The sequence below is a fragment of the Theropithecus gelada genome, chromosome 2, assembly GCF_003255815.1.
Source record: "Theropithecus gelada isolate Dixy chromosome 2, Tgel_1.0, whole genome shotgun sequence".
In the NCBI taxonomy this organism is placed as follows: Eukaryota; Metazoa; Chordata; class Mammalia; order Primates; family Cercopithecidae; genus Theropithecus; species Theropithecus gelada.
In genome coordinates, this window is record NC_037669.1 from 3,895,125 (window position 1) to 3,907,129 (window position 12,005).

Below are 12,005 nucleotides of genomic sequence, written 5' to 3' on the forward strand. Positions count from 1 at the left end.
TTTGTTAAAGCCCTCTAAAATGCAGATAGCATTCCATTTTACTCAACAGAAACTGAACTACTTTATTTTTGTTGTCTATTTGTGCATGCCCAATCTTTATATCTCTTCCTGGTATGAATTATTCATTTTGCTTATCATTCAAAAGGTTCCAGCCAATAGTATTGTTACCTAGTATACCTCTTTTCTTGTCACTAATTTAGAAGCTTTGACTATTAAAAAGAAATTAACCGTAACCATATGATATTCCTTTTAAGTATGAGTGCCATTGAATAATATACTTTTAACTGGTGTTGTTTCTACTCTAAAATATATTGAAAAGCTAAAGTTGTTATTTTGGCTCTCCCTTAATTTAAATTACTTTCATTAGTCCATGAATTATTATAAATTTATAAGTTCTCTCTTATTATAAACTTATAAGTTCTCACAAGAGAAGGCATTTGTTGCACTTCCCTTCAATGTGTTTAATTCACAATTTTCAAGAAATTGATCAAATATTGCTTTCTAAAAAAAGTATGGATTTTATTATGCCAGTCTTTCTATGTTTTCTTTTTAAAATTATTTATCTATTTATTATTATATTTTATGTTCTAGGGTACATGTGCACAACGTGCAGGTTTGTTACATATGTACACATGTGTCATGTTGGTTTGCTGCTCCCGCTAACTCGTCATTTACATTAGGTATCTCTCCTAATGCTATCCCTCCCCTCTCCCCCTACTCCATGACAGGCCCCAGCACGTGATGTGCCCCTTCCTGTGTCCAAGTGTTCTCATTGTTCAATTCCCACCTATGAGTGAGGACATGTGGTGTTTGGTTTTCTGTCCTTGCGACAGTTTGCTCAGAATGATGGTTTCCGGCTTCATCCATGTCCCTACCAAGGACACAAACTCATCCTTTTTTATGGCTCCACAGTATTCCATGGTGTATACGTGCCACATTTTCTTAATCCAGTCTGTCACTGATGGACATTTGGGTTGGTGCCAAGTCTTTGTTATTGTGAATAGTGCCGCAATAAACATATGCGTGCATGTGTCTTTATAGCAGCATGATTTATAATCCTTTGGGTATATACCCAGTAATGGGATGGCTGGGTCAAATGGTATTTCTAGTTCTAGATCCTTGAGGAGTCACCACACTGTCTTCCACAATGGTTGAACTAGTTTACAATCCCACCAACAGTGTGAAAGTGTTCCTATTTCTCCACATCCTCTCCAGCATCTGTTGTTTCCTGACTTTTTAATGATCACCATTCTAACTAGTGTGAGATGGCATCTCATTGTGGTTTTGATTACGTGGCCCATGACTTCTACGGCTAATGAAAATAGCATATCCTTTGGCAATTTGGTGCAGTGAATATAAGGTTCCTTCCCTAAGTATCCACAACCCCACCTCTCTTTATAGACGCACTTTGGAGAGCAGACGGGTCGATTCAGACGTTATTGTTACTATTTTGAAAGAGAAACTACCAAATGTGCAGTTAACAACAACAACAACAAAAATCTTTAAATATTTTATGCGCTAAATATTAAAGCAAAGATACATGATTTTGTAGGGGAAAACTGCTTGTGAATCAGCAAAGTTGAAACCATCTATAGAGTACCCTCATACAGGGACAAAAGGAAAATTGATTTGAATGCCTTAAATCACGACCATAATGTCTGTCTCTCCATGTTCGAATCTTCAAACAATTAGAACATAAAAGGCTGGAGTTGTTGACTGTTGGTGTTTGAACTTTAATTGCAGCCTTTATTAATCCATAATGTTTTTCTTATTTTTTTCTACATGAAAAAAAAATAGATGGATTGAAATTTTTTTTTTCTCCTCGGGACGCTTGCCTTCTCTTTGTCTCACTGACTAAATATGGAGCTAGTGAATCTACTTTCAGACAGTCTTTCATTCTTTCGAAATTCTGTGCAAAATTTCATTTGTTCATGCTTGTCTGTCCTTTGTTCTTGGTGGGGTGCTGGAGAAAAACAGTGTTAGAATTCAAGGGGTATCATTTTCTACCCAAAAGGCTAGATAGTATTTTATTAAAACGACTTGCCATATCACAGTGCAAAGGCAATCTCCAAACAGTCCAAAAACAGGAATTATTTTTAAGTAAAATGGTGATGGATATAGTATGTTACACTAATATTATTTTATAATCTGAGTTTTAAAAATAGATTCTGTTGAAATATCAGGAAACTAGTTCACAATTTACATGCAATTTTGTTACATTTTTATTTTATGTAATATATTTAACTCAATTCTTTCGACAGTATAGTACACTAAGAGGAAATAAGTTAGCCACATAATTAGCTATCACCTGTTTTAAAAAAACATAGTAGTGAATTTGTATTTTTCTCACATAGCTTTGTGTTTGCTGATCCAAACTTTTGTGCCTTATTAACCAGACATGCATGCGCATGTGCAAACACACACACACACACCACACACACACACACACACACACACACACGGACTATTTGTTTAATTAAAGTTCAAAGTAACCTTTAAAGGTATTGATTTCTCTCACTGACAATTTATTAAAGAACATTGCTTAAACTAATGCTGTCAAAAGCACTTTTATTAACACTAGGACTAACATAAATAGAGAAAGGTTGAAACTCAAGCTAACAAATACAAAAACATTACTAATAGCTTTTATGTCTGTGCTGATAAAGGGATTAAACTATTAATATTTCCACAGGCTAAAACTTTAACTTACACCCTAGTCAATTTTTTCTTCCATTTATAAAGTATTGCTTTCTCAATAATCCAAAGTGAAATCATAGTTGCTGTATGAATTTTTAAGTCATTCGAATATACAAGTTTCAATGTTTCCTTGTGTATTATTTTGTCCAACCCTGAACACATTCATAGGTCAACTCAGGTAAAAATGAAATCTGTCAACACAGGAAATGCGAGAATTGGTAAATATTAATAAGACCAACTCTCCAGAATGATTAGATATATTTTTATATATAGAGAGAGAGACACTTCCTGAAGCTTTCGTTTACCAGAATGCTCTGAGGTAAACTGAAAGCTAATGAGGTATTTGGCCTGGCACGGTGGCTCACTTCTGTAATCCCAGCACTTTTGGAGACAAAGGAGAGAGGATTCCTTGAATCCAGAGGTTGGAGGCGAGCTTAGGCAACATGGCAAAAACCCATCACTACTAAAAATACAAAAACTTGGCCTGGCATGGTGGTGGGCACCTGTGGTCCTAGCTAGGTGGGATGCTGAGGTGGGAAGATCACCTGAGCCCAGGAGGTCAAGGCTGCAGTGAGCCAAGATGGCATGACTGCACTCCAGCATGGGTGAGACAGTAGGACCCTATCTCAAATACAAACAAACAAACAATAAAAGCATCCAACAATGATAGCAAGCACAACTGCATAACTAGACTTAGTATTTAAAGAGGTGAACAATTTCCTATCACCTCTAGGAAACTGAATTATGGAAGTGTGTGCATATGCCTGTGAAAGTGAAACTGACTGAAACCTACAGATAAGGGATTCGAATTACAATGGAAAAAAAAAAACCACACAATTTTCTAATTGCAGTTATTTTTACTAATCCCTGCTTAGGCTCCCAAGAGAGAAAGTTTCCACTCTTTGATCAGAATCATTATCTTAACAAACTGTGGATTACTAGAAGCACTCTCACATCCTCAAATATTGATTGTCATAACATGCATAAAGGAAGCAAATGTTGAAATGACTGACAAGTGAAGCATGGACAAAGGACTGTGACTAGGAGGGATCAGAGTAGTGGTGTGCATAGTTAAAATGAATTAAGAAAAATTTCATAAAAGTTAGTTAAAATATAAAAATTATTAAAAATTATAAAAATGTGGCAGTAGAAAGATAAAATGCAAAGAATGTGTATCATACATTGTTTTAGATTCAGGAAATGTGATTAAAGAACAATAATTATAGTCAGAAAAAACAATAGTGGTATACATTAGGTATGATATTCCTTAATACACTTTTTAGTATTAACTTCACCATTAAAAAATTATACTGGTTATCTTTAACTCACACTACCCATTGAAAATATAATAAGGTAATTGATCTTTAGAAACATTTGAATCAAAGGAAAAATTAGAGTTGATCATTACAGTAGAAAATTTTAATAAGTGAAAACTCTGGCCTAGAGCAGGACTATTGGAGTGATCATGTTAGTGACATTTCTATCTATAAATTAAAGAGGATCATAATAGTGCTAAAATAAAATCATTCAAGCAGAGTCTTGTTTCATAAACAGTACCACAAGCTGAGTGGTAATACCACATGTATATTATTGTTATGTCTGCAGAGCCGGGTGATAATGGTTTTGACTATAATTCATGGTGTGTTTTAGGATGTAGAAGCAATAAAATATTGATCATCAGCATGTACAGCCATTATTCAGAAGATTAGATCAATTTATGAGAGGCAATAACTTGTAAACGAGCGACCTTCGAAAGGCCAGAAGTAATTCCAAGGTACAGCCCCGGCATATCTAGGGCTCCAGATGAATCCCATGTTAGTAAAAGTCAAATATTTAAATAAAATATAGTTTGAGCTCAAATCTTGCACTAAGTTATATGAGGCTTGCTCCTCTACAAATATAATATTAAAAATATTGTTATTCTTCGATAGCATATATGGGAAGTTAAAGATTTATAGTTAGATTTTTAAGATAAAAACCTTTTAAACTCAAAGGGGGGAAAGTCAACAAAGACAAAGTTTTAAATATACTATTTAGTGTGATCAAGTGAACTAGTACATTTATGCAAGAAAGCACTGTTCTAAAAACATGAAAATAAAGACAACTGATGACTGAAAAAAATCTATTACTGCTTCTGCATTTGTGAAAATCAAAAGAATGGCATTGTTTTCAAAACATAAAGCGATATAAATATTTCCTATGTGTTTTGATTCACTGTAAACTTTTAAATTGATTCATTAGACAATTGTCTACTTTAAATTATAATTAACTCATACATCTATGTGATATATTCTCAGTTATCAACCCCCAGAGGAAGGAAAGTCTATTTAACTTACTTCTGGCAACAACACTATAGTACCTACAGACAGACAATTCATTGAGCATTCTATTTTTCTGGGCTTCCTAAATTTAATGTCTTCTTCTGGCCTTTTGTAATGGTTTTGGAGACTAAATTGCTCAATACAAGTTTGCAGACTAGAAAAAAAATTAAGTAGAATTGAAAATCACAATTTAACATGGAAGTAAAACTGTAAAATGAAAAATACTATTCTTGTTTTAAAGTCATTCTTAAAGAAAAAAATATTCACAAAGATGTCAAAATCCGTATATTAAACATATGTATATATACATATGATACGTCAAAGAGAATATTCAAAATTCAGTGAAAACTCTTCTTGTCTGTCAGTATTTGCATAAAAATAATACAACCTTTTTCTGATTAAACACTTTAATCTGATGCACAGTTATAAATATTAAACTGAATATTCATGAGATAATTATAGAAATGTTAAATTTTACCTGTATTATAAAATTTTTAACATTGCTATGTCAAATTAATAAAAACTAAGAGAAGGTGTGTTTAGGTAATAAAAATGTATATAATAAACATGTATTGTCCATTTATAAAACTTTAACTGAAATTATGCTTATCTTTTTTTAAGGTAAATTATCACATGGCATCAAAGAGAAAAAGGAGGGTCTTCTGAAATAATAAAATGCAATCTTAAATCAATCATAACTATTTTATGACATATGTAGATTGTATCCTCAACTATAATACCAATTGTCAAGGAAGAGGCAGTAAAACAAGAGTAAAGGCTAGAAACACAGAAATTAACTTTTAAGCAAGAAAAACAGAGAAAGGCCAAATTAATAATATTCGGTTAATATCTGAAATATAATTTTTATTTTTCTGACAGAAAATAGACTGATTTGGTCCAGGAGGCCTTGTATCTTTTTAAATCACACTGCATGGACCATGTCTTATCCAACCTACAATCAGATACACAATATAAGATGAGAAAAATCCAGTGGTGGCTGTAGTGTGGAGGTAGAATGGATTGGCATAGTGTGGGGAACATTAGAATAAGTTTTCAAGTCAGACAATGCAAAGTGGCTTCAAATCCTGGCTCTGCTCATTGTTAAAATATAAATAATATTCATGTATTTTTTGAGACAGGGTCTTGCTCTGTCATGCAAGCTGGAGTGCAGTGGTGAGATCACGACTCACTGCAGCCGCCATTGGCTGGCTCAAGAGGTCCTCCAGCCTCGTCTTCCTGAGTAGCTGGGACTATAGGCATGTGTCACCATGGCTGGCTAATTTTTTCATATTTTGTAGAGACGGGAGCTCTATCTTGCCCAGGCTAGCTGGTCTGGAACTCCTGGGATCAAGTAATCCTCCTCCTTCTGCCTCCCAAGTTCTGGGATGACAAAATTTTTTTTTCACTTTTTTAAGGTTTGAGTAAAATCAGTGCAGAAAACAAATAGTGAGTGCTCAATAAATGGAATTTACTGATGGTAAATGTGTTATTTGTCACCCAGAAATTAAAGATACAGTAGACTAGATATATGACAGTCTTCGATTATATGTATTAATTTATTACAGTTTGCTTATGAAATTTATCCTCAATTATCAATGACTAATTACTGTAACAGTGAAGGCAGGTTATTAAAACAGATATTCATATGGGACAATTCCACAAAGTGGTTCTTCAATTAAATTTTAAATGTGAAATTATTGATGGTTTAAAGAATATGACAAATTACCAACATATTCAATTAGGGTTAGTTTTCAGCTCCAGTTTAAAACAGTTTATCTTTTTATTTTTGCAACCGCCTCCAAATAATCTACGCATCACCTCATTAAAATTACCTTAACTCTTTAGTAAATACTTGTGAAAATATCTCCTTTGACCAATCAAAAACCCAAGATGTGATAGTTTAAAAAATATTACAGCAAATTCTGCTGAATAAAGACTAAATGAAGAGCAACATGTAAAAACAATATGATATGGAATTTGGATTTGTTTGGTTAACCCATGGTGAACATGTATATTTTAACCTAGGATTATGAAGCACAAAATGCACCTATCCAGGGAAACTCTAGACAGAGGATCACTTGTTTCCATTGAGTCCATGGATTTCCTTACTCAAAGAATTGTACAATGAATACATCTTTAAAAAAATTTTAGGGCAGTTATGTTGAGCCAGGTCACTTATAAATGTTGTTGTCACATGATCAATTTTTCAAGGAATATGATATATTCATATAAAATAATGATATATCTCTGAGTCTGTCAGACATTTCTGGGCTCAGTGTTTCCTCATTTTAATACAGCATTTTCAATATTTTCAGTATTTTGACAATATCTCCTCTGGTCCCATTGGTTCCAATCTTTCAACTGGATCACGCATTTAAATACGTTCTACTTGTCCATCTTACTATCTGTTTGTGTTTTTCATGCACTAAACCCTTTTCCAAGACTTTATTCCAATTTATTGACTATTGAAATTTTGCTACCATAATACTATAAAATTTTATTTTTCTTTTTTTAGTAGTCATTCAATCAAAGTATACTATAGATTAACTGCTAACATAATTAATATCATCATAAAACTCAATTAAGTCAATTAAGTCCAGTGGCAATTCCACTTCTCAAGTATTATTGTAGTCATCTTTATTTTTAATTTTTACTGTTTATTTTAATCAGGCTGCATATATTCATCTGAGGTTATCTAATACTGAGTTTTGTTTGTTTCCATTAATAATTTCTTTAGTTGATATTTGTGGATCTGTGACTTTTACATCAAGTTAGTATACTCAGGTTTACCATATCATAAATTTAATGAAATATATCCCTTAATAAACTATAGTTTGATGTTCCATCTGTTGAAATCAAAGTGTATTATGACATACTATGATAGTGAATCAAATTTTATTTATAATTGAACTCCTCCTCCAAAAGTCACAATCAACTAAACACAAACAAAAAAAGCACACTTTTTTTAAGCAGACAAAATAAAAACTTAACTTCCTACCAGACAGCAACAAACCAAACTTTCTCTTGGTCAATTCTAGTAAACATTTCAACATCTCATTGCATGTTTCCTTAGACCAGTGATTTTCAAATATTTTTTGCAATCAACATATATTTTCTGTTTTTGTGTTTTTAAACAGGGAAATGAAAACAAATAGTGTGTGTGTATGTGTGTGTATATATAATTTTCATGTAAAGTACTTCACCAACACTGTAGAAACATATGAAAATTCTCCTTATACCAAGATGCCTAAAGAAAAAACATGTTAGCGAATAGGCATTCTTCTGTTTGTTTCATGGCATGCTTCCAAATACTACAGTTTTTTCGTGACATATTTAAGTGTTTTAACATAGTCATCTTGCTAAACAATCTAGCAATAATTACAACAAAATCATCATTGTAGTCTAAAAATATGTCACAGTGTTTACGACAAGCATTCACAATTGTCATGTATTTCCCTTGTTTGCCCTGAAGCATCATGTCACTGTTTGAGTAGAAACAACAGTTGTAACCTGGCTCTCTGACATAACTCCAAGGCAAATTCTTATATATTCTGTTGAATTTGAGTTATGTTCTTTGATTTGAATTTGATGTGAAGTTATATCACATCTGTTTGTCAAAGCAAATTATGACTTCTCTATACAGCTTAAAATTTTGTGCTCACTAAATATTGTATCGTCTGACATTATACATTGAAAAGTCTGCTGAGACATTTGAAAGGGGTTAAAGACAGTATGTAACACCGGCTATCCTGAAGAAGTTAACTATATTTATATGCATTAACCACAGTTAAAGACAGTATGTAACACCGGCTATCCTGAAGAAGTTAACTATATTTATATGCATTAACCACATTAACATTTCTCTCTCGCATGCCATGGTGTTTTTTCTTTTAACCCCTCCATGAATCTGGAGCAATTCGCCTCTCCAAACATTCTATTTTCAGTCATTGACATCATCATCATCATCATCATCATCAAGGCTCAAAATGACCAGATAATCTTTCATCCATCTACAATTTCCAATCCTCTCCATATTTCCAAAATCTTACCAGTATATATGTTTTTAAAGTAATAATAGCTACTCTCTATTCATTGCCTTCAATATACAAGGCATTGTATTAGATACTTTACAATCTTTATTTAAATGGTACAACCACGCCACAAAGTAAATACTCTCTACTTTAAGAAAACAAAACAAAGAAAAAAAAATCATTGCGAGTGTCCCAAGTTTAAACATTTCACACAGCTGGTAGAAGTATGACACTAAAACCAATGCCTTTGGTTAACAGTGCCCAGTTTATTTGCTATAAATAAAGTAATCTGTTAAAATGGATGATTATATACACACTTGGTGAAAGCTTACAAAAATGAAATGGTGAAAAAAGGTAGTTCGTCTTCAAAAGAGATAGCTGGGTACAAATAGAAAATGAATTGAGAAAAAGATTAATTCTAAACCTTGTGGTTGAAACTTGAATAAATCATCTGCCCTATGGTCACTATAAATCACTTCCAGATGATTCTATAGTTTGTAGAGCTGCTTCTGTGAACATCCAGAGAACATTAAAAATTTGGCCAACATCAACTTGTTCCATCTATACTAATAACACTTCTGAATTGGTCCACCTATCTTCATCAAATTCCTTGTTTCTTAAACACCTTTCTACAGAAAATATCTCTGGTCTACATTTTCTATCTTAATTTTTGTTTGTCCTGTTTTAACTATATTTAATATTTTAAGACTTAAAGATTTAATTTTGTGATTTCACAACACATCATTTCCAATTAACATGGAAAATAAAAAACAATGTTATTTGTAATGTTGACAAAAATAATAGGAATATTACTATTTTCACATTTGATTATCATTCCATACATCAGTGACACAGAAGATATTCTTGTTAGCTTCATTTATTTACACTGAAGACATTATAAAGGGGCTTTTATTCTACATGTTTATGTTTTATGTAAACTATATTATGGAAAAAGATAAAATATTAAGTATTTAAAATTCTTGGGAAGAAACCTAAGTGACTTTGGGTTTGGCGATGTGTTTTTTGGTATAACACCAAAAGCCTGATTCATGAAATAAACAAAATTGATAAATTGGACTTCATTGAAATGAAAAATTTTCCACCCTCCAAAAGACAAGGTAAGAAGGATAAAGATATAAGCTAAATACTGGAAGAAAATATTTGCTAAATAGGTATTTGATAAAGGATTTGAATTCAAAATTTACAAAGAACTGACCGGATGTGGTGGCTCACACCTGTAATCCCAGCACTATGGGAGGCCAAGGTGGGCAGGTCACTTGAGGTCAAGAATTTGAGACCAGCCTGACCAACATGATGAAATCCTGTCTTTACTATATAATTAGCTGGGTGTGGTTGTGGGCACCTGCAATCCCAGCTACTCAGGAGGCTGATGCAGGAGAATCGCTTGAACCTGGGAGGCAGAGGTTGCAGTGAGCCGAGATCGCACCACTGCCCTCCAGCCTGGAAGACAGAGGGAGACTCTGTCTTAAAAAAAAAAAAAAACAAAGACTCTCAAAACTCAACAATAAGTAGACAACCAACCCCCCAAAAAGTGGGCAAAAAGTCTGAACAAATAAATACTTCACCAAAGAAACAATACAGATGACACATAAGCTTAACAAGATCATATACTATTCAGGAATTAAAAATTTAAATCACGAGATGCTACTTACACATCTATTAGACAGCTAAAATCTCAAACACTGACAACACCAATTTCTTAGAAAGATATAGAGCAACAGGAACTTTGATACATTACTTGTAGGTATGCAAAATCATACATAAACAGTTTGACCGTCTTATAAAGCTAAACTTAGTATTACAATAAAAGATTTTTGGTGGAAAAATACAATAAAACTATAGTTGTAAGTGTATGATGCCAAAAATAAGATTCAATGAAACAAGTTTCAGCAAAACTGATTCAGTGAATATAACCAATATATTAGTCAGCTGCTGGTTGATTAAGGGGTAATATTGCCTACTTATTAGTATTGGTCAATTTGCATTATAGTCACCATTTAATTGGAAAATGCTCAGCACTACTTGAGAAATGCTCCTGTCTGTATATAATTATGTTTCAGTAAACTTTTGAAAGTAAAGTATAATAAAGTCAGTTGTTGTTATTCTATTGACATTATTTAGATCCAGCAAACTTGTGGTGAAACAGCACAGTGTCTACTGGAGCTATTTTTTTCCACCCGGAATGCCTGCGAAAAAGAAATTATACAGCCGCCTAATAATCATAATATGCATTTCATCTCGGTGCATACTAAAAAAATTCAACTGTCGTGATGGTAAGATTTTAAGAGAATTTGCTTGGTGTTCTAATGAACAGGTTTCTAAACCTGAGAAAGAAACTTCCATTTGGAAGAAAAAAGTGAACTTGTAAATGGATGAATTTTAACCACAGTTGTATTACTATACTACATTTTTCATTATGTTTGCCACATTTGTGGCTTTAAAATAATAATCTCTTAAGAACTAGTTGCCAGTGAACATTTGTACACTTATGTTTAATAGCTTTCAGGAGCTTGAGGATTATGTCAGCTCAATTTCCCTCTATCTATTGTATTTTATCAATACAAAGACCCTTCCTTAAAAATCATTTTGACCCTGAAGTCTTACAGTAGATGGCATCTTGCAATCACTATAGGCCAGGCAGCAATTCTGATGTGATTGGCATTGACTGTGATGTGATTAATTGATCATGACTGTTCGTATTGTCATTTCAGTTGAGTTATGTGCATTATTAGGAACACACAAGTTGAGTTTGTCATTTAAAATGTATTCCATAATTCCAGTAGAATTGAAAATTGTCAGTAAATGTTATTGTTATTTGAAGCTTAGAAACAAAATTTCAGGCTTAAATTTGACATTTGTGAAGGAAATATTTATTGTTCAAGGGATGGTCACAGACTTATAGGTTCTTGTGAAGCAGAAATTATGCTACTTAAGA

At 32.9% G+C, this 12,005-nt stretch overlaps 1 protein-coding gene across 1 annotated transcript in view; it reads right to left on the reverse strand.

The window, feature by feature from the left end:
- The window catches only part of ROBO1 (roundabout guidance receptor 1), a 1,168,413-nt gene that overhangs the window by 969,339 nt on the left and 187,069 nt on the right, over positions 1–12,005 (reverse strand). The window lies entirely within an intron of this gene.